At 42.4% G+C, this 27,429-nt stretch overlaps 1 non-coding gene across 1 annotated transcript; it reads right to left on the reverse strand.

Moving 5' to 3' along the window:
- Positions 1-21,910: 21,910 nt before the first annotated feature.
- Positions 21,911-21,992, reverse strand: TRNAS-CGA (transfer RNA serine (anticodon CGA)). The gene has a single exon. It is a non-coding gene; the product is annotated as a tRNA-Ser (tRNA).
- Between the last annotated feature and the right edge of the window lie 5,437 nt (positions 21,993-27,429).

A 27,429-nucleotide genomic window follows, 5' to 3' on the forward strand; every position in this document is an offset into this window, starting at 1 on the left:
AACGAGCCTGTCTAGGATTCAACCGCTTAGCAGACTCAAGATAAGTCAAGTTCTTATGATCAGTCAATACCACCACGCGATGCTTAGCTCCTTCAAGCCAATGACGCCACTCCTCGAATGCCCACTTTATGGCCAGCAACTCTCGGTTGCCCACATCATAATTTCGCTGAGCAGGCGAAAACTTCCTGGAAAAAAAAGCGCATGGTTTCATCACTGAGCAATCAGAACCTCTCTGCGACAAAACAGCCCCTGCTCCAATCTCAGAAGCATCAACCTCGACCTGGAACGGAAGAGAAACATCTGGTTGACACAACACAGGGGCAGAAGAAAAACGACGCTTCAACTCTTGAAAAGCTTCCACAGCAGCAGAAGACCAATTGACCAAATCAGCACCCTTCTTGGTCAAATCGGTCAATGGTTTGGCAATACTAGAAATATTGCAGATGAAGCGACGATAAAAATTAGCAAAGCCCAGGAACTTTTGCAGACTTTTCAGAGATGTCGGCTGAGTCCAATCATGGATGGCTTGGACCTTAACAGGATCCATCTCGATAGTAGAAGGGGAAAAGATGAACCCCAAAAATGAAACCTTCTGCACACCAAAGAGACACTTTGATCCCTTCACAAACAAAGAATTAGCACGCAGGACCTGAAAAACTGTTCTGACCTGCTTCACATGAGACTCCCAATCATCCGAGAAGATCAAAATATCATCCAAGTACACAATCAGGAATTTATCCAGGTACTCTCGGAAGATGTCATGCATAAAGGACTGAAACACTGATGGAGCATTGGCAAGTCCGAATGGCATCACTAGATACTCAAAATGACCCTCGGGCGTATTAAATGCAGTTTTCCATTCATCTCCTCGCCTGATTCGCACCAGATTATACGCACCACGAAGATCTATCTTGGTGAACCAACTAGCCCCCTTAATCCGAGCAAACAAATCAGATAACAATGGCAAGGGGTACTGAAATTTAACCGTGATCTTATTTAGAAGGCGGTAATCTATACAAGGTCTCAGCGAACCATCCTTCTTGGCTACAAAAAAGAACCCTGCTCCTAATGGTGACGATGACGGGCGAATATGCCCCTTCTCCAGGGATTCCTTCACATAACTGCACATAGCAGCGTGCTCAGGCACGGATAAATTAAACAGTCGACCTTTTGGGAATTTACTACCAGGAATCAAATTGATAGCACAATCACAATCCCTATGCGGAGGTAGGGCATCGGACTTGGGCTCATCAAATACATCCCGGTAATCAGACAAGAACTCTGGAACCTCAGAAGGGGTGGATGATGAAATTGACAGAAATGGAACATCACCATGTACCCCCTGACAACCCCAGCTGGACACCGACATGGATTTCCAATCTAATATTGGATTATGGGCTTGTAGCCATGGCAACCCCAACACGACCACATCATGCAGATTATGCAACACCAGAAAGCGAATAACCTCCTGATGTGCAGGAGCCATGCACATGGTCAGCTGGGTCCAGTATTGAGGCTTATTCTTGGCCAAAGGCGTGGCATCAATTCCTCTCAATGGAATAGGACACTGCAAGGGCTCTAAGAGAAACCCACAACGCTTAGCATACTCCAAGTCCATCAAATTCAGGGCAGCGCCTGAATCCACAAATGCCATGACAGAATACGATGACAAAGAGCAGAACAAGGTAACAGACAGAAGAAATTTTGACTGTACCGTACCAATGGTGGCAGACCTAGCGAACCGCTTAGTGCGCTTAGGACAATCAGAGATAGCATGAGTGGAATCACCACAGTAGAAACACAGCCCATTCAGACGTCTGTGTTCTTGCTGTTCAACTCTGGTCAAAGTCCTATCGCACTGCATAGGCTCAGGTTTAAGCTCAGGTAATACCGCCAAATGGTGCACAGATTTACGCTCACGCAAGCGTCGACCGATCTGAATGGCCAAAGACATAGACTCATTCAAACCAGCAGGCATATGAAATCCCATAATGACATTCTTAAGGGCTTCAGAGAGACCCTTTCTGAACATAGCTGCCAGCGCAGATTCATTCCATTGAGTGAGCACAGACCACTTTCTAAATTTCTGACAATATACCTCTATCTCATCCTGACCCTGACAAAGAGCCAGCAAATTTTTCTCTGCCTGATCCACTGAATTAGGTTCATCGTACAGCAATCCGAGCGCCAGGAAAAACGCATAGATATTACTCAATGCAGGATCTCCTGGCGCAAGAGAAAATGCCCAGTCCTGAGGGTCGCCGCGCAAAAAAGAAATAACAATCAAAACCTGTTGAACTGGATCACCAGAGGAGCGAGGTTTCAAGGCCAGAAATAATTTACAATTATTTTTGAAACTCAGAAACTTAGTTCTATCTCCAAAAAACAAATCAGGAATAGGAAGTCTTGGTTCTAACATAGATTTCTGATCAATAGTGTCTTGAATCTTTTTTACTCTTGCCGAGAGCTGATCCACAGATGAAGACAGACTTCTAATGTCCATCGCTACACCTGTGTACTGAACCACCCAAATGTCTAGGGGAAAAAAAAGGCAAAAAAATGGTCTCAGAACTTCTTTTTTCCCTCTATTGAGAATCATTAGTACTTTGGGCTTCCTGTACTGTTATGAAAGGCAATTCAGTACCACAATGGACATAGCGGTCAGAGCACATACAGTGATCTGACAATAACCCAAAATCATAGAACGAGCTCTGAGACGTGGGAACTCTGCAGACCGCAATCCCTAATCCTCTCCAAACAACACTAGAGGCAGCCGTGGATTGCGCCTAACTCTGCCTATGCAACTCGGCACAGCCTGAGAAACTAACTAGCCTGAAGATAGAAAATAAGCCTACCTTGCCTCAGAGAAATACCCCAAAGGAAAAGGCAGCCCCCCACATATAATGACTGTGAGTTAAGATGAAAAGACAAACGTAGAGATGAAATAGATTCAGCAAAGTGAGGCCCGACTTTCTTAACAGAGCGAGGACAGAAAAGGTAACTTTGCGGTCTACACAAAACCCTAAAGAAAGCCACGCAAAGGGGGCAAAAAGACGCTCCGTACCGAACTAACGGCACGGAGGTACACCCTTTGCGTCCAGCAAAAAATTAGACAAGCTGGACAGAAAAAATAGCAAACAAATAGCAAAGAAGAACTTAGCTATGCAGAGCAGCAGGCCACAGGAATGATCCAGGGAAAAGCAAGTCCAACACTGGAACATTGACAGGAAGCCAGGATCAAAGCATTAGGTGGAGTTAAGTAGAGAAGCACCTAACGACCTCACCAGATCACCTGAGGGAGGAAACTCAAAAGCCGCAGTACCACTTCCCTCCACCAACAGAAGCTCACAGAGAGAATCAGCCGAAATACCACTTGTGACCACAGGAGGGAGCTTTGCCACAGAATTCACAACACCGTGGGCTGTGTTATATACTACGTGGCTGTGCTATATACTCTGTGGGCTGTGTTATATACTACATGGCTGTGCTATATATTCCATGGGCTGTGCTATATAGTCCGTGGGCTGTGCTATATACTATGTGGCTGTGCAATATACTACGTGGCTGTGCAATATACTACGTGGCTGTGCTATGTACTACATGGCTGGGCTATTTACAACGTGGGCTGTTATATACTACATGGCTGTGCTATATACTACGTGGCCGGCCGTGATCAGCGACAGGCGCAGTCCGGCCGTGAAGTGGTGCGGGATTTGAACCATGCTTCGCTAATTGGTCGCGGTTGGCCAAATCCTGTGTATTCAATGTATTATTCTAAAATCTTCATAAATAAACTACATACTTATTCTAGAATACCCAATGCATTAGAATCGGGCTACCGTCTAGTGTAATAATATATTGACAACTGGGCAGTAACATTTTTCTCCTCGAAAAGGCGTGTCAGAACCAACTCTTGTATTGTCAACACTGATTGGACAGTGGCAGATACCCCCTCCCCACCTGATAACACCCAGTTGTCAATTTATTCATAAATATTTAGGAAGAATAAAAGAAGAACGGCAACATTTTGAATTCTAAGAAAAGTTAGTTCTCAAATTATTAGGAATAGCATTAGTTACTTAGACATGTCAAAGGCGCTGACAAATTATCTGTAATGGTGAACGTTCTCATTATCGTGAGGTGATTTTAACATTTACATTACTCAACATCAGATAAGATATTTCTACGCATAATACAAAGGCAGACACAGAACCTCCATTCCCAGTGTCCTTACAAAATGTCCCCCAACAGATAACCCTATTTACTGTCAGATACATTGCAACCAAAACAGATACAGTTATAAACTATATAGTAGTGCCAAATGCAGATTTTTCATAATACAGATCATCACAGGGCTCCCGAATTACACCCTTTAACCCCTTCACCTCATGCCATTTTCCGTTTTTTTTCATTTTTGTTTTTTGCTCCTTTTGTTCCCAGAGTTTTTCTTCAATATGGCCATTTGAGGGAGGTGTTTTTGCAGGATGAGTTGCTCTTTTGAAAGACACCATTGATTTTACCATATAATGTACTGGAAAACTGGAAAATAAAATCCAAGTACGGTGAATTTGCAAAAAAAGAGTGCAATACAATATATATATATATATATATATATATATATATATATATATATATATATATATATATATATATATATATATATATATATATTTTACCATGTTCAGTAAATGCTAATACTAACCTGCGAAACGGGTATAGGTTATTTATTTAAGTAATGAAAAAATTCAAGGTTTGTTAAAAAAAAAGTAATGGCATGATTTTCCAAGACCCGCTGCCTCCCCATTTTTAGGGATCTGGGTATAGATGAGAGCATATTTTTTGTGGGCCGTGCTGATTTTTTTTATCGATACCATTTTGGAGTAGATACGATGTTTTGATCCCCTGTTTTGCAGCGACCAAAATAAAAACGTAATTCTGCCATTTTTTTTCCCGTTACGCTATTTACTGATTTGGATTCATTCTTTTGATATTTTGATAGATCGGGCATTTCTGAAAGCGTCAATACCAAATATGTGTATTTTTTTCATTCTTTTATTTTGAATGGGGCAAAGTGGGTGTGATTTAAACTTTTAAATTTGCTTTAATATTTTTAAAAACTTTTTTACTTTTCACTTGCTTCAATAGTCTCCATAGGTGATTTAAAGCGGAATTTAACATATTAATAGCCATGGGTGCTCACATGTGTATCTAATCACTAGCTGCAGTAGAATACAAATGTTAAAAAGCATGACAGATCATAGCCTTCTACTGCTCCCTGTTCTGCTGCAGCCTCGAGTATGTGATACTACCACCATCACCAGTGTCACATCTGTATGATAGAGTGGGAACTGCAGTGCTCTGACTTGCGATAATTTGAAAGGTTGCTACTTAAAAAAGCCAGTGTCTCGCACTGTCCTATTTGATCAGTCTTCATCTGGAATACTGTGCCCTGTTCTGGTCACTACAGTTTAAAAAAGACATTGAAACACTGGAGCAAATTCAGAGAAGAGCCACCAGGATGGTAGCAGACTGCAAAGTACTTCCTACAAAGAACGGTTAAAGGAACTGGGACAGTTTAGCTTGAAAAAAAGGCAAACCGTAAAATTAATAGCCATCTATGTATATCTGAAGGGATGTCACAATGTAGAGGGATCATCATTATTCTCATTTGCGCATGGAAACACGAGAAGCATTGGAATGAAACTGAAAGGGAGAAGATACAGATTAGATGTTAGAAAAAACTTTTTGACATTGAGAGTGATCAATGAGTGGGACGAGCTGCCATGAGAGGTGGTGAGTTCTCCTTCAATGGAAGTCGGCAAACAGAGACTGGTCTGACATCTCTCTGAGATGGTTTTGTGAATCCTGCATTGAGCAGGGGGTTGGACACGATGATCCTTGAGGTCCCTTTCAACTCTAATATTCCCATCCTGGTATATGGCCCCCATCCTGGAATATCTGCTCCATCCTGGTATATGGCCCCATCCTGGTATATATCCTTCATCCTGTTATATGTCCCTCATCCTGGAATATGGTCCCACCCTGGAATATGGCCTCCATCCTGGTATATGTCCTCATCCTTGTATCTGTGCTCCATAATGGTATATGGCCTCATCCTGGTATATGTCCCTGATCCTGGTAAATGTGCTCCATCTTATATGTGCTCCGTTCTGCTGTATGGCCCCATCCTGGTATATGTGTTCCATCCTGGTATATATTCAATGCATAGAATGAACACTTGTACTTCCCTTCCCTGCACTCACACACAATGCTGTGTCTTGTTCAGAGCACAGCAGATTGTCTTCCTGCCGTATTTTGAACATGTCAGCGGTGAGCAGTGATCGCAGCCTGTACTGTATTATTGATAACAGCCAGGCTGTGATTACCTTTCCCCATGATTTCTGATGCTCACCTTACCCTGGACCTCCGCTCCATGGCATTTCCTCTTCCTGCAGGTCCTTGTTATCACATGCAGTGTGCACGATGAGAGGGGAAAGTTGAGCGTGCATCATACTGAAGACTGAGGTGTACAATGCCAGTCTTAATGAATCAAGCCTCAAGGCTGACCATACACATTAAATGGCCGTTGGCTCAAATGATGCTTCAGACAATCATTCAGCCATCAGCCATCTCAGCTAACATTTCAATACACAGGAGTGTTTGCTCGGCCAAGGGCTCCTGTATATTCTATGAGAAAGCCGCTGACAGAAACGTCGGTCTTCATCTTACTACAAGGAGAACAATGTGATTGGTTGTCCAAAATCAGACATGCATGATCGACATCTCTTCTGACCATCAGTTGGTCTGCACCCCCATATTCTTTAGACTGTCGGCCAACCACATTGATAATGGTGGCTGGCACAGATGGGAGATCCTGTATGGTAAAGTTTGTGTTACTGTTCTGTTTTGGTCCCCCGAACAAAGGGTGCTTGTTGCGCTGTCATGTGCATGACAGTGCAGCAAATACCTCTTCTGATCATCACTACCGGTCAGACAGCCACAGCAGTGATCAGATGTATAAAGTTTACCTCCGGTCACTGGTGTAGGCTGATGGGACTACTGCTCTCATGAGCTGAAGCTTGCTGCCGCTAATATCAGTGAGAGCAGGAGCAACTGATGGGAGAATTCATGAGCCGGTGCTTGCGCTGTAAAAAAAATAATAAAAAAAAAAATCAGTGTGGGTTCACCTATATTTTTGATAGCCAGCCAGGAAAAACTCACAGCTGGGGCTGCAACCCTCAGCTGTCAGTTTCAGCAAGGCTGGTTATCAAGAATTTCATAAAAAAAAGGCATGGGGTCCCCATGTCTTCATTTTTGACAGCCAGCCAAGCTAAAGCAGACAGCTGGGAACTGGTGTTCCCAGGCTGGTAAGGGGCCATGTATATTTGCTCTCCCAGCCTAAAAATAGCATGTCTCATGGTGCAAAGGAGAACAGGGGTGAATTCGCCTCTGCACCATGAAACTTTCTCACTGTGCTAACGGGGATTTCACCCAGGTCACTGCAGTTCAGCCCAGCTGGGAACGCAGGCTCAGTGACGGGAAATAACCTTGATGACATCACCGCTAGTCACTGATGCTGAGCTCGCAGAAGTTCATTCATCAGTGTTTCTCAGCCTGGACGGTCACATCAGGGCACCATTCGGGTGGAAAACTATTATTTCACAGACATGCACTATGGCGTCGGACAGAACAGCGGACAGGTGAGGGATATTGTTGTTTTTTATTTTTGTTTTATTACTGGAGACAAAGAATTCAGTTGAATTAGGCATTAGGTGAGTAAAATTGTGTTTGTTATTTTTAAAACAAAACACTTTAACTTTTTATTTATTTCAAATAAAAGACTTTATTCTGACTGTGTCTTTATTTACCATATAACAAGAGGATTAGTAATGGATGGGTGCCTTATAGATGCCTCTCCATCACTAATCAGCGGGCTTTATGTCACCGGAGAATACAAAGGTGACATCAACCCCACAAATATGAACACCACTTGGCAGCACTGCAGGGCAAGTGGGAAGAGCCGGACAAAGTGCCAGAATTAACTCATCTAATAGCTGCATCTTTTCCGGGCTGCTGCGGGCTTTTTTTTTAAAGCGGGGGTGGGCAATATGTATTTTGTAAATCACAGAAAAGTACACAGATTACGTAACACTGTATGTCTGAGAAATGGAAGCCTACACACGTGGTCAATATTGTTGGTACCCCTCGTTTAATGGCAGAAAAACCTACAATGGTCACAGAAATAACTTGAATCTGACAAAAGTAATAATAAATTAAAAATCTATGAAAATGAACAAATGAAAGTCAGACATTGCTTTTCAACCATGCTTCCACAGAATTAAAAAAAAAAATAAAACTCATGTAATAGGCTTTTTAAAAAAAAAAGTTATTTACAGCGTGGGCACTGGCTGATGAATGCTCCCATCAGCCGCTCCTGCTCTCACTGTTTTTAGCGGAGGAAGTAGTCCCATCAACTGACACCTGTGACCGGAGGTAAACTTTATACCTCCAATCACAGCTTCACGCTGTGATGATTTTACCGATGATCAGAAGCAGTGTTTGCTGTGCTGTCATGCACATGCCTGCATTGCAAACACTGGATTTTACAGCCCCCCCAAGTGAATGGGTTCCGGGTTCGGGTCTGAGTACTGTTCTGGCCCGGAACCTGAACATTTGGTAACTTTTCGGCCAAACCCGCTGGACCCGAACATCCAGGTTTCTGCCCATCTCTAGTGGTGGGCATTACTCTAATGAGTATGGGGGCCCTGTGCTTTGGAATAATTCCAATAGATTTTGAATCCCATGAATAGCTGGTCAGCTTTGTCTGCAATCTTTAGCAAGCCAACACAATTTGAAGTAAGGATGATTTTGATGTTGCCCTTGTTTAGGGATCAAAACTGACACCACCTTCAGATGTGGATCAATTAGAAGAAATTTTACTTTCATGTACTTTCATGTTCTCTGCTTACAAAACTTTTTTTTTTGCCCACCTCACTACAAAATTTCAGCATGTCGTTAATATCAAGCATAGAGTATCTTTCCTTCAGGTTAACTTTGCTGTACACAAACTTAATGAAAAGATCAAAATCAAACCTTTATGTAATCACATGTGAAATGCAAGAAACATGCAAGCAATTTTTTTTTTAATTCATCCTAACTGAATGCTCAATTTCAAGGAAGACACTCGAGCTATTTTTAATTGTAGTACGGTAATTTTATAGTCACTTTTAAATTTTTTAAATTATAATGTAATAGCAAATTCTTACATTTTTCATGTTTGTCATTGATTTCAGAATACATACAGTTAAATTAGTCTTTTATCAACTCTATACAAGACACAACCATATCCCCTTCATGACCTTGGGATTTTCCGTTTTTCCGTGTTCGTTTTTTGCTCCCCTTCTTCCCAGAGCCATAACTATTTTATCTTTCCGTCAATATGGCCATGTGTGGGCTTATTTTTTGCGAAACAAGTTGTACTTTTGAACAACATCATTGGTTTTAGCATGTCATGTACAAGAAAACAGGAAAAATATTCAAAGTGCGGTGAAATTGCAAAAAAAGTGCAATCCCACACTTGTTTTTTGATTGGCTTTTTTTACAAGGTTCACTAAATGCTAAAACTGACCAGCAATTATGATTCTCCAGGTCATTTCGAGTTCAAAGACACCAAACAAGTCGGAGTTCTCTTTTATCTAAGTGGTGAAAAAAAATTCCAAACTTTGCTAAAAAAAAAAAAAAAAGTTGTGCCATTTTCCGATACCAGTAGCGTCTCCATTTTTCATGATGTGGGGTCGGTTGAGGGCTTATTTTTTGTGTGCTGAGCTGGAGTTTTAATGATAGCATTTTGGTGCAGATACGTTCTTTTGATCTCCCGTTATTGCATTTTAATGCAATGTTGCGGCGACCAAAAAAACGTAATTCTGGAGTTTCGAATTTTTTCTCGCTACACTGTTTAGCAATCAGGTTAATCTTTTTTTTTATTGATAGATCGGGCGATTCTGAATGGGGCGATACCAAATATGTGTATGTTTGATTTTTTTTTTATTGATTTATTTTGAATGGGGCGAAAGGGGGGTGATTTAAACTTTTATATTTTTTTTTATTTTTTTAAAAGTTTTATTAACTTTTTTTAACTTTTGCCATGCTTCAATAGCCTCCATGGGAGGCTAGAAACTGGGGGTGACAGGTTCCCTTTAATGTCAAACTAATAATTTATTATATGTGTGGCCACTCACAACATTATTAGAGCTGTTCTGAGGAAGTGACCTTCTGTTGGCCAAGATTTTCACGGCAGGCAACCGTTCCTTTGCAGTCTACCTAAAAGACTTGTTTAATTCAAAAGCCTTCTGTTGCTCTCAACAGCACTAGTCTCAGTATAGTCAGGTTACCTTGTTCTCCTGAGCCTTATATAGGAGACCTGCACCTCCAGCAGGGTGATACAGCCACTTTATGGGCACATGCCAAACTGACTAAATGTCCCACAATCAGGTTCCTATCTCTTTCTCTGAGCAGGTACAGACAGTGTAATTTCGATCTGAATGCGATCCAACAAAAGATCGGACCAATGTTATTCTATGGGGCCATAGACACATGTCCAAGTTTCATCCAATATTCGGATCACGACTCCAAGACTTCTCCCGCGCTGCGCCAATCCTCTGGAATGCTCTAACCCAAGATAAGCATAGTTAAGCATCCACAATTTGCATAGTTTTCGGCGCTCGCTCAAAACACATTTGTTCAGAGAAGCCTATCATGTTTTCTAATCAAAGTCATGCTATGTTTGTGTGTGTGTGTAGCCCATTCACTATCTCCATCTATCCCCCACCCTCTGAAGATGGCTGGACCATCATTGTAAATACATCATTGTAAATACAAACCTGTGCTTTGTGTCTCCCCCACCTCATTGTAGATTGTAAGCTCTCACGAGCAGGGTCATTTTATTTCGCTTTAATTATTGTATTGTTAACGTTGTTTACCTATGACTGTTGTGTTTGATACTGTTAAACTGTAAAACGCTGCGGAATATGTTGGCGCTATATAAATAAAGATTAATATTATTATTATTATCACACTCGGCCAGTCAAGTTAATGAGTTCATGGAAAATATCGAACTTAAGTCGCATGACATCTTAATGTAGTCCGATTTCCCTGGACTGACAGAATGAAAAAGATGGAGACCTTTTTTTGGTCATCTCCTCATTAAAAAGAGAATCAAGTGACACTTTGCTCACACTCTGATCAGACCAACAACCAGAGCTCTCTAGCAGACCTCTATGTTTGTCATAGCTGGATTGCTATGAGCGTCGCTCGGTGGTCAGCGCTCATTGCAGATGAGCATTTATGCTACATACAGGCGATCTGATCATCACCTATATGTAGCAGAGCTGATCAGACAACTGCAGCTTTTAGTTTCCCATGGAGACTATTGAAGCATGCAAAAAGTAAAAAAAAAAAATGTTTTTAAAAATATATATATAAAAAAATATATAAGTTCAAATCACCCCCCTTTTGCTCCATTTAAAATAAAACAATAAAAAAATCAAACATACACATATTTGGTATTGCTACATTCAGAATTACCCTTTCTATCAATATAAAAAAATAATTACCTGATCGGTAAATGGCGTAAGGAGAAAAACATTCAAAATTACAGAATTACATTTTTTTGGTCGCCTCTACATTGCAATAAAATGCAATAACGGGCGATCAAAAGATCATATCTACACCAAAATGGTATCAATAAAAATGTCAGCACAGCGCGCAAAAATGTAATCCCTCTCCTAGCCCCAAATAATGAAAAATGTTGACGCTATAAGTCTCGGAATACTGTGCTATATATATTTTTTTAAACGAAAGTTTGAATTTTTTTTTAACAACTTAAATATAAAAGAACCTAGACCTGTTTGGTGTCTATGGACTCGTAATGACCTGGAGAATCATAATCCAGTTTTAGCATTTAGTGAACATGGTAAAAAGAAAACCCCAAAAAAAACAACTGTGGAGTTGAATTTTTGCAATTTCACCGCACTTGGAATTTTTTCCCCCATTTTCCTGTACACAATATGTTAAATCTAATGTGGTTGTTCAAAAGTACAACTTGTCCTGCAAAAAACATGCCCTCACATGGCCGTTTTGACCCAAAAATAAAAAAAAGTTACGGCTCTGGGAAGAAGGGGAGCAAAAATTAAAAACGCAAAAACGGAAAATGGCCCGGGGGTTAAGGGGTTAAAGGCACAGTACATGTTAACATATGCATTTACAGAGTACTCTTTAAATGTGGGCTTTAGTCACAGGTTATATTCAATGTTTTTTTATTATAACTTTTTTTTTTTTTTTAACTATTCTAAAGGAAATATGAAAGTGTATGTCCACCTTTACCAACTAGGTTGCAATTTCCAAACTGGAATAATGTATGGAAAAGTATGTGTATATAAAATACACAGGATACCACAAACGTACTGATACTGGCTTATAGTCTGCATTACAGACCAGTGACAGAGATATGCTATGTCCCATCCTGACCATGACACGGGCCTTCCCTGTTCTTCAGCGCTCCCCTCCAACATCATTTCCGTCATTGTCAGTGTTGTTAACGCACTGAGCCTCTGATGTTTGAGGGACTTAAAATGTGCCCATATGACTATATTGGATTGAGGAGATACTGTATGCTGGCATGATTTGACTCTGAAACATACAAGACTGTGAAAGCAGCTCTAATATTTCATCAAAATCTATAAATTATACATGATTAATTAATACTATACAAGTACAAATTTACTCAACTATTTACAATAATTATACGTGGAAATTATACAATAGGTTTACAACAGTTTTTTTTAATTTATCTGGCTACAAACAAACCTCATTGATTTCTATTTTTTAGAGGTCACCCAACGTCATAGTCAAATTGTAGCAACGTGAGGTGCTATGAGACGGTGGAACTTAGAATACAGTTTACTTCTAATATAATAGTAATTATGATTTACAAAATGAGAACAATATTGGCAACTTATAGTGTATAGTCAGCCTGAATGTAAAAAACACAGCTCTTTTGGTGTCTTGCATAATGCATGTTGTTATTCCTCGAACAATGGTTCTTACTGAACACAGATATGCCACAGTCAGCTATATACATTGTATTACCAGCACATATTATAATTAGGCACATAAGAGATGCTCTATTTGCACATCAAACCTATTGATTATTTTTCCTTCATTAAACAGTAAGCAAACAATGTGTCCCCTCTCCCTACAGACCTCCCGCAGTCCTTCGATTGCCTTACATAGCAGCAGTGAAGTTGTGGTGGGAAGGAAGGCAAGGATGGATGTGTAGCCGCCTTCATCCTCTTACTGCTTAGTGGAATCCACAAGAACTGACTCGGTTCTAATTGGCCATAAATGCAATCCACGCTCCCATGCAATGCATTTTTCTGTTTGACACTAAGGGCCGGAATCATAAATCTAACATAGTTTCTGTCACAGTGGCTGACATTAAGACAAATTAGCTTTGCTCTGGAGGACCTGGCAAGGGTTGCAGGGCAGTCCAACATTCCTTACAATCTACGTTTACTTTTTGCACCTGCCAAAGTACAATCCAAAGCAACAATTATACAAAGACTGTTACACTCTTGGCTTACTTTGTAAATCCACTGCGTTAAAGTGGGTAAATGGGATAAAAAATTATCTATCTATCTATCTATCAACTTTTTTTAAGGCCTTAAGAAAGGCTGAATGTGAATGAGCTGAAATGTTGCAGTGCACTTTATGAGCAAATATAGAGTCCATCTTTTTTGCACAAAAACTATCGGTGTGCTTCCATGTTTTTTTGTTAGTTATTAGTGCAGGGAAGGGCTAATAAACAGGCAATCCCTGTATGTGTTGTGCCTGTCAAACATCCTTGAGACATGCAGCCGCGGGGACTCACAGTATTCGAGCATGCCGAAGATACTCTGTTAGCACACGAGCATGCTCGGATAACACATGATCTGAGTACATTCGCTGAACACTATTAGTTATTTTGGGGCTTTTTGATCAAGCCATGCAACCAGCAACTAACTTCCTCCTTCCGTTTCATATCATCAGGGGATTTCGGTGAAGACAATGACATGGCCTTTGTTAGAAAATGGCAATGGTGAATATGGAGATTTTTTGTAATTTGCTCCTCATGAATTTAACAAATTTGTGGCCAATTTGCTGAACAGTTGAGGGCCAGGAAAAGGTTAAAAGGAAAAAAAAACATACTTCACAGCTCACCTCTCTGGCCACATGAGCTGATCTCTGCTGCTGTATAGTCTCCTCCACGCCTCTGCTTGAAGTGATCACCATGCCGGATATATGAAGCAATGGAGGCACGGACATCCAGTCAGAGGGCAGGGAGCAGCCAGACAGGTGAGCGGTTAGTTTAAGAAATTTTGTTTTCCATATTTTACTTTTATTATGTGTAGAGAGACTCCAGAGCATGATAAAGGACATTAAATCATCAAATTATTCAGAAAAACCCACGTGAACAGACAAAATCGAGTTTTGCCTGATCCGCTCATGTTTAGTCTTTGTGATTAATGGGTTATCTTGCTATTTCTTAGCCTTTGTATGTTATAAATGCATCCTCATATTCTGAATTGCTGGTCTATTCCACCATGTCCCTGTACATAATGCTTTCCCTGCATCATATAAATAATACATACATGTATAATGCATATACACATACATATGTATACTAATCAACTAGGCAAAGCCTTCAACTCCCTCACGTATAGGAATCTGTCATGTCTTGCAAATCAGAAGATTAGTCTCCAGTACTTAGAAAAGACTGCGTAAGCCGGCGGGAGTTTCCAAGTAAGTGGTTTCATTTTTCTACATTATATCCTTACTAAATGTTGCAATGAAAACTTTTAGGATATAGAATGTCAAGAACCAGCAAATCATGTTGATAGCTTATGGATCAAATATACGGTATAAACAGACCAATCTCATCTGCACAAAGGGAGCCCAGAGTATTCGAGTCTTTGTATCCTTGCTGTATAGGAAAAGTGCATTTCCCGCAGGCAGTCTTTATCTCGACTTTAATGGAACAAGGCCTTGTTCCCATGATTAAGAAGCAAAATACCAAACATCTAGGGAGTTTGAAATACTCTACCTGAAGGCCAACATGTCAGATGATGCAATGTCTTTACTGGATAGCAATGCTGCCAACCATTTGCATCACCTACATGTTTGTTGGTACTTCTATGCCGTAGTCTGAAATCATTATTCAGTAATTTCCAGATCAAAGGAATTATTGTATACTTGGAATATCCATAATTTATCTTGTAGTCAAATATATATATATATATATATATATAGATATATAAATATATACACTTAGGGTTGCTCCAAAGATGTCACACTGAGGCATTATACATAAAGATAGATGAAAGTTATGTTTGCTACTGATTTGTCTGTGATCCTTAATGTTGGCATCCACTGGCAAAGCCTTCAGGCGAAGTCTGAGTCAACATTTCCCACAGCATATGTTACCTTGGACAAAACTTAATTTCCACAGGTTACCGAGCAGATGTTGTGCCCAACCTCATTGTGGCTCGTCCAACCTCTGCCCACCTGTGACTGTCTTCCCGCTATCCGGTCAGCTCCAGCTGGCTAGCATCAATCCATCTGTGCTCTCAGCCAGGAGGCACATTATTCACATAGTTGGCAGAAGGGACAAGGGTCTTTTGGCATCCTATGTCTCCAAAAGTAAATAAAATGATTAGCTCACTGCATTCTTGTCCCCTTCATGCACCAATTGCTCTCGACAAATTCACTACACACGGATACATGTAATATAGCGAAATACAATTCTGCAGAATTGAGGAGAAGTTACTGATTAAATAAAAGCTTAATTTAATCAAGGAGTCAATCAAGAATTACATTGTCATACATGCTATAACTTCATAGTAATCAAGTATTATTAAATAAAGTAGTATTTTTTAAAATTTCATGCACTCCTGCACACTTTTTTTCTATGGGGTATTAGCTAGGGGTGAGTATGACACCTAAATGAGCCGGGCTATGAATGGCTGGACTTGTGGAAAAATGGAGCAAGGGTCACAGGAGAGTTCAGCTATGAGGGTGAATTAGGCAGATTTCAGCTTAAAAAGCCCAAAAGGTCAGGTCAGAAAAAAAGATGAGTGCAAACTATAAGTAGCAGAAACACACATTGTTGAAGACTAGGTCCTTTTAAGGAAACCTTATAAAGTCTGGGCACACAAACATTCTATGAAGTTTGCATTGGGTGTGCACTGGTCCTGCATTCAGGGGCCCAGGGACAGAGTATGCAGGCCAAAAGAGCAAGTACTAATGGGCTATAAGTGAAATTATTTATAATTATTGAGTGAATAATTATTATAGGATTATTTAGTCTAGAAAAAAGACGACTGAGGGGCGATCTAATAACCATGTATAAGTATATAAGGGGACAATACAAATATCTCGCTGAGGATCTGTTTATACCAAGGAAGGTGACGGGCACAAGGGGGCATTCTTTGCGTCTGGAGGAGAGAAGGTTTTTCCACCAACATAGAAGAGGATTCTTTACTGTTAGGGCAGTGAGAATCTGGAATTGCTTGCCTGAGGAGGTGGTGATGGCGAACTCAGTCGAGGGGTTCAAGAGAGGCCTGGATGTCTTCCTGGAGCAGAACAATATTGTATCATACAATTATTAGGTTCTGTAGAAGGACGTAGATCTGGGGATTTATTATGATGGAATATAGGCTGAACTGGATGGACAAATGTCTTTTTTCGGCCTTACTAACTATGTTACTATGTTACTATGTTACTATGTAAATTAGGTGACCTTTGAAAGTTGTCCATAGCTTCCAGATTAATAAAATAAAAATGTGTGTGAGCATTGACTTGAGTTATGGTCTTGCCTGTTCTTACAACTGCACTGAAGTGAGCACACAAAGGCTTCGCTCTCACTAAATTTAATAAAATAAGTCTGATGTTGTTCCTGAAAAATCGGACTTGTGTCATGCGAGTACAATGCGATTTTTCTCACTTAGCATCCGTATGACATTTGTATGACATGCATATGCATTCCATATGCAAAATGTTTTTAACATTCGCTTTTGCATAGAGTAATTAATTTAAAGATAGTTTTGTAACAAAATATTCTTCAATATATACGGTAGATAGGTAGATATCTAGAAGTATGTGAGTGAGATATATAATCGTCACTTTGAGTGTGTAGCTTACTGTACATGTATTTAACCTATAAATAAATTAATTAAAGAAAAAAATAGTGAATGGTGAAATTTTAACAACCAGCTGAGAGAAATCTGACAGCTGGAGACTGATGTTTATAGCCATGGTACCGCTCATTACAGTAATGAATATGAGGCCCCACCTCCCATAGGGGTGGAGCTGCATATTCATTACTGTAATGAGTGGTAACTGTGACCGCTCAATACAGGAAGAAGATGCAGCGCTGGAAGAAGCAGGGACGTGCAGGGACAGCGCCAGGATTAGGTGAGTATACGGGGAGGGGAGCGCTGCGCTGCGCGATATTCACCGCTCCTCGTTCTGGTGCGGCTCCATCTTCAGCATCCTCTGGCTGTGACGCTCAGGTCAGTGGGAACGGTGACATGGTCAGTGCGCTCCCTCTGCGTGAATGTCAGTGCTGAAGACGGAGCCGCACCGGAACGAGGAGCAGGTGAATATTGAAAGTGTCGGGGTTCCTGAGCGACGAGAGGTGAGTATGGGATTTTTTTTTAATCGCAGCAAAAGCATATGGGGCAAGTGACTGTATGGAGCATCTTATGGGGCAATAACGTTTGTGCAGCACTAAAATGGGCAAGTGACTGTATGGAGCATCTTATGGGGCAATAAAGTTTGTGCAGCACTATATGGGGCAAGTGACTGTATGGAGCATCTTATGGGGCCATGTGCAGCACTATATGGGGAAAGTGACTGTATGGAGCATCTTATGGGGCCATGTGCAGCACTATATGGTGAAAGTGACTGTATGGAGCATCTTATGGGGCCATGTGCAGCACTATATGGGGCAAGTGACTGAATGGAGCATCTTATGGGGCCATGTGCAGCACTATATGGGGAAATTGACTGTATGGAGCATCTTATGGGGCCATGTGCAGCACTATATGGGGCAAATGACTGAATGGAGCATCTTATGGGGCCATGTGCAGCACTATATGGGGAAAGTGACTGTATGGAGCATCTTATGGGGCCATGTGCAGCACTATATGGGGCAAGTGACTATATGGAGCATCTTATGGGGCAATAACGTTTGTGCAGCACTATAAGGGGCAAGTGACTGTATGGAGCATCTTATGGGGCCATAATGTTTGTGCAGCACTATATGGGGCAAGTGACTGTATGGAGCATCTTATGGGGCCATAACGTTTGTGCAGCATTATAAGGGGCAATTGTCTGTATGGAGCATCTTATGTGGCCATGTGCAGCATTATATGGGGCAATTATCTGTATGGGGCATTTTATGGGGCCAAAACATTTGTGCAGCATTATATAGGGCAAATAACTCTATGGAGCATCTTATGGGGCCCTTATTACCCTTTATGCAGGATTATATGGGGCATATTTTAATATGGAGCATCTAATGGGGCCCATCAAACTTTATGGAGCATTATATGGGGCTCCTGATTCAATATGGATATTCAAAAACACTTAACCTACTGATGTCTCAATTAATTTTACTTTTATTGATATCTATTTTTACTTTTGAAATTTACCGGTAGCTGCTGCATTTTCCACCATAGGCTTATACTTGAGTCATTAAGTTTTCCCAGTTTTTTGTGGCAAAATTAGGGGGGTCGGCTTATACTTGGGTTGGCTGATACTCGAGTATATACGGTATCTCAATTTCGGCAAAGCATTTGATAAAATATCTCATACTATCACTATTGAAAAAATGACCAAGTATGGGATTGACAAGAATACGAATAGGTGGATTCATAACTGGCTCAGTGATCGTACTCAAATAAATGGTTGCACATCCAATTGGAAGAGTGTTTGAAGTGGGGTACCACAAGGTTCTGTCCTGTCCCTAGTGTTGTTCAACATTTTTATAAATGATCTAGATAATCAAAATAAAGGAAAAATGATCAAATTTGCAGGTGATGCAATGCTAGGAGGGATAGCTAACACTAGAGAAGACAGAGAAAGGATTCAGAAGGATCTAAATAAGCCTGAACGATTGGCAGCACTAATAGAATGGTGTTCAACAGGTAAATAATGCAAGATTCTATATCTGGGCAAGGAAAATGAAAAAGACATCTTTAGAATGGGAGGAATAGAACTAAGCACCATCTTGGGTTTGGCATTAATGTGACTGGTTGGCCTTCAAGCATCATAGGGATTATTTAAAGGCTACCAGCTCCATCTTACTCACATTGCAGCTGGAAACAGCGTAGTGAGAGCGTGGTTTGAGCATAGGGAGAGTGATAGGAGCTTGTAGTGAGCATTATTCATTCCAAAAAGCTCTTTTAAGAGCTGAAGATTGTGAAGATTAGTTGTTTGTTAGGTGGGGATAGCTTGGTGAGAGATTTAATAGGAGGGAGAGTGAAAGGCAGGTACCTGGGTGTTCTCATCCTTGAGAGTACATGCTGCAGATCTCTGCTATTTTCCACTGTGTTGTATAGTAGTTAGTATTAGGAACAGACTGTGGGATTAGGGAGAAATAGGAAGAGTTTCATATACTACCAAACATAAAAATAAGCTATTTGAAGAGGCAAATGATATTAGGTAGTACCAGCATATACAAAACAATTTTTTGGGAGCTACATAATATTCCTGTGTAGCAGCCTATAATTTTTTCTTTTTTTTAAACCTCAAAATAATATTCCTCAGTGCCAGCATATAGTAATGTCCATTTTAAAATCTAATTGCTGCATAATATTTCTTGTCTACTGCTAAAATACCTAAAATTTGTCTAGCAGCCGTGCGACTGGCGCAAAAAATCTTGAGCTTCGGAAACCTCAATATATACCAATAATTTCCCTGTGTTTGCTGTTGGAGTGTCTCAAAAAGGTGATGTAAAAAAATCCCAAAAAACTATATTTGTTAAAACTTATCTTTGTCTAGCAGTTTTTCAACTGTTGAAATCCGTGCAGAGATAATAAAACGTCACAATTTAGCATTGGAAAGAATTTTCATTAGTCCACATTTGGAATGTGTCAGCAAGGTGATCTTAAAAAAAATCTTAATTTTTTTATCGGTTTAAAAAATAGTATATTTTTATCTAGGAGTTGTGTGAGTGGCACAATCCGGGTAGAGATAATCTTACATGACAATTTAGCAGTAGCAATAATTTTCATTACTCCACTGTTGGAATGTGTCAGCAAGGCGATTAAAAAAAACAATCCAAATTTTCTATTGGCTTAATAAATAGCTTATTTTAAAAAGATGAGAGAGGCCTGTAATTGACATCATAGATACACCACAACTATGAGAGTCAAAATGAGAAAAAAAAAATCAGAAAATCACCTTGTCTGATTTGGCAAGATTTATGTCACGATCCATGTTTGGATCTGTGGCAGTTCTGGTTTCCTCAGATTAAAACTTTTTTCCTTTCAGGTCATCGGGGGTTAATGCATTTTTCCCCCGGTGGCAGCTGGTGTAATTACGTTGCTGCATAGTTTGCTGATGTGGTTGGTGATCACTCCCACCATCCTTCAAGAGGTCACCTGATGCATCAGCTGATTGTCCGTGTTAGAGTTCACTCTGCAGCGACCAAGTTGGGAAAAGGAGCTTGCTGGGAGCAGTTGTTCATCAGCTGAGTCTGGTGTTTCATTCTTGCTGTGCTTTGCAGCAGTGAGCTAAGTGTTGTTTTCATTTACCTTTTCTGTCATACCTTCCCTTTGTGTTGTATTAGTGCAGCAGTGGGACCGGAGTCCTCACTTGCCAATTCCCTACCTTGGGATAGGTGCAGGGCAAGCGAGGGCTTAGGTATCTTGCTCGGCGACAGGTTGAAAAAACCTGTATATAGACGTCAGGGAGATCAGGGCACACCTTAGGAGAGTTCAGGAGGTGTCCATTTCCCCATTCCGTATTGCAGGGCCCACCGTTGTAATTGTGTCCCTGGTATCCCCTGGTGTGTTGTGCCATCTGGTGACTGATCTATCGTGAGGTCGTGTCACACCGTTCCGATCACATCGTGACATTAACACTGAACGATCCATTTTTTTCTGGTGAGCCATGACTCAAATAGAGGCCTTTGCCCAACTGATTCAGACCCTTACCAAGGAGTTTAAGGTGCTGCATGGTGAGCTGGTGCAGCAGCTGCAGCAGTTGGTGGGGTTTTTGGGCTTTGGCCCAGGTTCAACCAGAACCCCAGATATCTCTCCCTGACAGGTTGTCTGGAGGGAGAGATTCCTCTTTGGGTTTTTCAGGAGGCCTGCAAGTTGAACCTCAGGCTCCACCCTCGTTCATCAGGGAGTGAGGAACAGCATGTGGGGATTATAATCTCCCTTCTTAAGGGTGACCCCCAATCCTGGGCTTTCTCTCTGCCGGCCGGTTCTCCATCTTTATGGTCGGTGGAAGAGTTTTTTGCGGCATTTGTGCTTATGTATGTGGATCCTGATGCTGTCTCCCTGGCGGACTCCCGACTGCATTAAATCAAGCAGGGGATCAACCGGCTGAGGAGTACTGCTTGGAGCTCAGGAGGTTGGCCACTGACACTCAGTGGAATATACATAGTAACATAGTTAGTAAGGCCGAAAAAAGACATTTGTCCATCCAGTTCAGCCTATATTCCATCATAATAAATCCCCAGATCTACGTCCTTCTACAGAACCTAATAATTGTATGATACAATAATAATTGTATGATACAATATAAATAATGTTTTACCCTTTTCGACAAATTCAATTGTTTTTGTCATGTTAAAACTCTACGCTGTGAACAGGATTTGAACCTGTGCGAGGAAACCCCATTGGATTTCGAGTCCAACGCCTTAACCACTCGGCCAACACAGCCATATCCCTGCCCTAAGGAGCCATTTTAGGCAGGGTCTGTCTCCAAGGTTGCAGGATACTCTTGTGCAGTACACCGCCCCCAAGTCGTTGGAGGCTGCCATGTCCCTTGCCATCCAGGTAGATAGATGCTTGAGGGAGAGACATGCATCAAATGTGCCCCCGGTAGTCATAGCTATGGAGGGGTACACACCTGAGCAGGCAGATGAACCGATGCAGGTGGGAGGAGTTGGTTACCAAATGGAGTTTCCTGCGACTCGCTGAGGTATGGGGAATGTTTTTACTTTGGGCAGACTGGTCAGTTCATCAGTATCTGCCCAGCTTGCGTCAAAATACCTTTACCACCTAAAAAGCTACATCCCCCTGGTCTTGTGGAGGGAGGTGACCAGGGAGTGTATATTTCCTCCATTTCTTCTCCTCAGTGTACCTTGTCAGCTGAAGTGGTAGTTGGTGGGGTAACTGAGTGTATACTGGTACTTGTGGACAGTGGAACAGGTGTCAATCTGGTGGATGTCCATTTTGCCCAGACCCATGGCCTGAGGTGTAGGACACTAACTAAATCCCTAAGCGTCCAGGCCATTGACTCAGTACCACTCAGCCAGGGGTGGGTGACCCAAGTCGTGGATGATATACACCTATGTATAGGGACTTGTCATGAGGAGTCCCTGTCGTGCTATGCCTTAGGGGGAATGCCAACACCCATCATTTTAGGACTCCCTTGGTTGATAAAACACAACCCAGTCATACTCTGGTGGTCAAGGGAAGTGGTCAGCTTGGTTCAGTTGTGTGAGGGCTGCTGCCTGGGGACTACTGTCTCTGCCGTCCTTCTGCAATCTACCCCTTCTATCCGCAGAAGTACTGCCAGGGAGTAGGGGCAGGACTCAACCCTCTCCACAAGCTAACCCTGAGTGTCGGAGTACTCTTAGGAAGAGGGGTCAGGGAAGGGTGGTGGTTCCCTCTGAGCATTGTGGGGGTGTGAGTGTGGTGACACAGGGGGATGCCTCTGTTGTCAATTCCTCAAATAATTCACCATCTTGTGGCTAACGTATGCATGGAAATAAAAGTTCAGGTCCAGACCTGTGTGTCAATGCTTAATATGGGTGTCCACCAAAAACATCAGGTGGAAGTGTGCTACTGGGACCTGAAGTTTCAGGGTGACTGTGCTATATCGAGTGTCGGTCATTCTCAGCCAAGGGACTTTTCAGTTGGATTTACCCCCAGTTATGCATGTACACAAATCATTCCCCAGGTCGGTGCTCTGGAGATTTGTGGCGCATCCAGAGCCTATGTTGTTGGCATTTCCATCAGGCCACGTTTGCCATAAACCTAAGGGTCAGGAGATTTCTGGGGTGAACTCTGGTGGATCGAGGCATCCTCACCGTAGGTTGTTGTCTGGTGAAGTCCAGTGTTGAGGGTCCAGTGGCCCCTCATTGAAAGGGGGGTACTGTTACGATCCATATTTGGATCTGTGGCAGATCTGGTTTCCTAAGATTAAAACTTTTTTCCTTTCAGGTCATCCGTGGTTAATGCAGATTTCCCCCCTGTGGCCACTGGTGTAATTACATTGCTGTCCAGTCTGTTGATGTGGTTGGTGACCACTCCCACCATCCTTCAAGAGGTCACCTGATGCATCAGCTGACTGTTGGTGTTAGAGTTCTTTCTGCAGCAACCAAGCTGGAAAAAGGAGCTTGCTGGGAGCAGTTGTTCATCAGCTGAGTCTGGTGTTTCATTCCTGCTGTGTTGTGCTTTGCAGCACTGAGCTAAGTGTGGTTTTCCTTTACCTTGTCTGTCATACCTTCCCTTTGTGCTGTATTAGTGCAGCGGTAGGACCAGTGTCCTCAATTGCCAATTCCCTACCTAGGGATAGGTGCAGGGCAAGCGAGAGCTTAGGTATCCTGCGCGACGACGGGTTGAAAATGCCTGTATAGGGATGTCAGGGAGATCAGGGCACACCTTAGGAGAGTTCAGGAGGTGTCCATTTCCCCATTCCCTATAGCAGGGCCCACCGTTGTAATTATGTCCCTGATGTCCCCTGGTGTATTGTGCCTTCTGTTGACCGACCTATCGTGAGGTCATGTCACACCGCTCTGGTCACATTGTGACAATTTATTTAGAAAATTATGGTGGATAATAAGTATTTGGTCATTAACAAAAGGTAATTTCAATATTTTGTTATACAGTGTGTCCGTAAAGTCTTTTGACCAATCACAGGATCTATTTATAGTTTAGCCCAGCCCTAACCCATCTCTTCAACCTATCGCTATCTTCTGGTACCTTCCCCTCTGCCTTCAAACATGTCACCATCACACCCATCGTCAAAGATACTAACCTTGACCCATCTGCTATGCCCAGCTATTGCCCCATATCACTGCTTCCGTTTGCTTCAAAACTCCTTGAGCAGCATGCTCAACTTTCCTCCCACCTTTCATCTAACTCTCTCCTTGACAACCTCCAATCTGGCATCCGCCCCCACCACTCCACTGAAACTGCCCTGACCAAAATTACTAATGACTTACTCACAGCTAAAACTAACAGACAGTTCTCAATCCTCCTCCTTCTCAAACTGTCATCTGCCTTCGACACAGTCGACCACTGCCTACTACTACAGATTCTTTTTTCCCTTGGCATCAAAGACCTTGCCCTGTCCTGCATTGCCTCATACCTTTCTGACCGCACATTTAGCGTTTCCCACTCCCATACTACCTTCTCATCCCACCCTCTCTCTGTTGGAGTCCTTCAAGGCTCTGTCCTGGGGCCCCTACTGTTTTCCATCTATACCCTTGGCTAGAACAACTTATAAAGTCCCATGGCTTCCAGTACCAACTGTATGCGGACGACACTCAGATCTACCTCTCTGGCCCAGATGTCACCTCTCTGCTGTCCAGAATCCCGGAGTGTCTATCAGTCATCTCCTCCTTCTTCACCTCTCGCTTCCTAAAACTCAATGTAGACAAAACCGAACTCATCATCTTTCCCCCATCTCGTGTATCCCCACTACCTGATCTGTATATTGTGGTAAACGGCATCACAATCTCTCCCACACCTGAAATCCGCTGCCTCAGGATAACTCTCGACTCTGCCCTGTCCTTCAAATCGCACATCCAAACTCTTGCCACCTCCTGTCGCCTCCAACTCAAAAATATTGCCAGAATCCATCCCTTCCTCAGCCCACAATCTACTAAAACTCTTATGCATGCCCTCATCATCTCCCGCCTCGATTATTGCAACACCCTCCTCTGTGGCCTCCCAGCTAACTCTCTTGCACCACTCCAGTATGTCTTCAATTCTGCTGCCTGGCTAATCCACCTCTCTCCTCGCTACTCCCCTGTTTCTCCCTTGTGCAAATCCCTTCACTGGCTCCCAATTCCCCAACAAATTCAGTGCAAACTACTAACACCAATCTACAAATCCATTCACAACCTGTCTCCTCCATATATCTCTGAACTAATCTCCAAATACCTTCCCTCGCGTAATCTTCTATCCTCCCAAGACCTCCTACTATCTTCCACACTTACTCGTTTGTCACACAACCACCTCCAAGATTTTTCCTGAATATCCCTCATCCTCTGGAATTCCATGCCTCAACACGTCCGATTATTCTCCACCCTCGGATACTTCAGACGGACCCTGAAAACCCATCTCTTCAGGAAAGTCTACAGCCTGCAATAACCATTCTGCCGCCTCACCACCACCGAGCTGCCACCTCACCACCACCGAGCTGCCACCTCACCACCACCTGAGCTGCCGCCTCACCACTACCAGAGCTGCCGCAATCCCGACCTTCTGTCTCTTCCCCATTATCCCATAGAATGTAAGTCCGCAAGGACAGGGTCCTCTCCCATCTGTACCAGTCTGTCATTGTAAATTTCTTTACTGTAAACAATATCTATAACTCTGTATGTAACCCCTTTCTCATGTACAGCACCATGGAATTAATGGTGCTATATAAATAAATAATAATAATGATAAAATAGTTTACATTTTGGCATCCTTTCTCAGGCCCAATCATATTAGACCTGTTCATGAGGAGAGATAACAAGAACCAGTCAAACAACACAAACTCATTTAAGCTGTTGCTGAGCCCCCAGTCAGATTCACCCCTGATAAACTGAACTCTGATTAATACACTGTCAGGTCTATGACATCATGCAACCACAAGCTTATGCCAGCTGTGTGGTTTTCCATGCCAGTTGAGATGTGGATGGTACAGAGGAAAGTTCAGTGTGTTCTGTGACTCGCTAAATTCGAATCCGTGACCAAAGTGCTACGTGAATATCGGCATGCTTATAATGAAGCACCACCACAACATAGGATTAGGGATAAGCAGTTGAAGGAAACTGACAGTTTGGTGGAGAAACCCCATGATAGGCCAATTTTTTTTTTGTGGAGCTGTCTGTGACCGCAAATACGTTTTTAGGGTTGGCGGAACGCACTGAGTATATATATAAGTAATAATAGGTACGTTCGCAACCCGGGGTCCACCGTGCAGGAGAGTAACCTGCTGCTAGAATTGGCAGCACTATATGGGGGTATACGCGAACTCTGTTACTTCCCAGAATCGCATAGATAGGAAAACGCTGTGCCCTGTTAACCTCACAGAGGATCGCAGCTACCTAACTGAGCAGAGAGCAACCAGTGGTCACGCAGTCAGCAAAGCACACAAAACTCCTCAACGGAGGTGCCGGCATTCTAGGGGCTTATTTCAGCCAACCTTGACCTCATGCAGACATGACCAATAAGGCAGTAAAGCTCATGACATAGGTTGATACTAGCGCATGGCTGTTCGGCCATGTGAACCTTTTATAGCTGCAGCAGACAAGGACCTTCCTAGTGGTCCAATAGGAACCGCAACAGGACCTAAGCATGTGACCCCGACCTCCAATGGGAGGTCATCCTGTGGGCATGCTCAGATTGGGAAAAGCAGGACTTAGTCCCAGAAAGACCTGCTTGCTGCTGAACATTGCTGGCTACAAAGGTAGAGCCTGGAAGGGCAGTAGTAACCAGTCATCCAGTATCAGCCTGAGCCAGACGCTGGGACCGACGTCTCCGCTGAGCAGGCTCCACTGCGGCTGGAGGAGAATGGGAGACCGCAGCAGACATGGTTCGAGATTCCCCCTGTGCAAAGGTGGGAACTCGACACCTAACACACGTATCTTGACATGCTGGAATTGTATGCAGTGCCGCAATTTCCAGAAGGTGTCATCTTTCAACAGGACGGTGCTCCTCCACACTACTCCACCATTGTTCATGAGTTTCTGGATAAAACATTCCCCCGGTGCTGGATAGGCAGAGGTTCTGTCAAGCCATGGCCACCATTCATGTTTCATCTTCAATGCCCTTGCTGATGGAAGGAGGTTTGCACTCAAAATATCATGATATATGGCCTCATTCATTCTTTCATATACATGGATCAGTCGTCCTGGTCACTTTGCAGAAAAAT

Source organism: Ranitomeya imitator, chromosome 4 (genome assembly GCF_032444005.1).
Source record: "Ranitomeya imitator isolate aRanImi1 chromosome 4, aRanImi1.pri, whole genome shotgun sequence".
NCBI classification, from domain to species: Eukaryota; Metazoa; Chordata; class Amphibia; order Anura; family Dendrobatidae; genus Ranitomeya; species Ranitomeya imitator.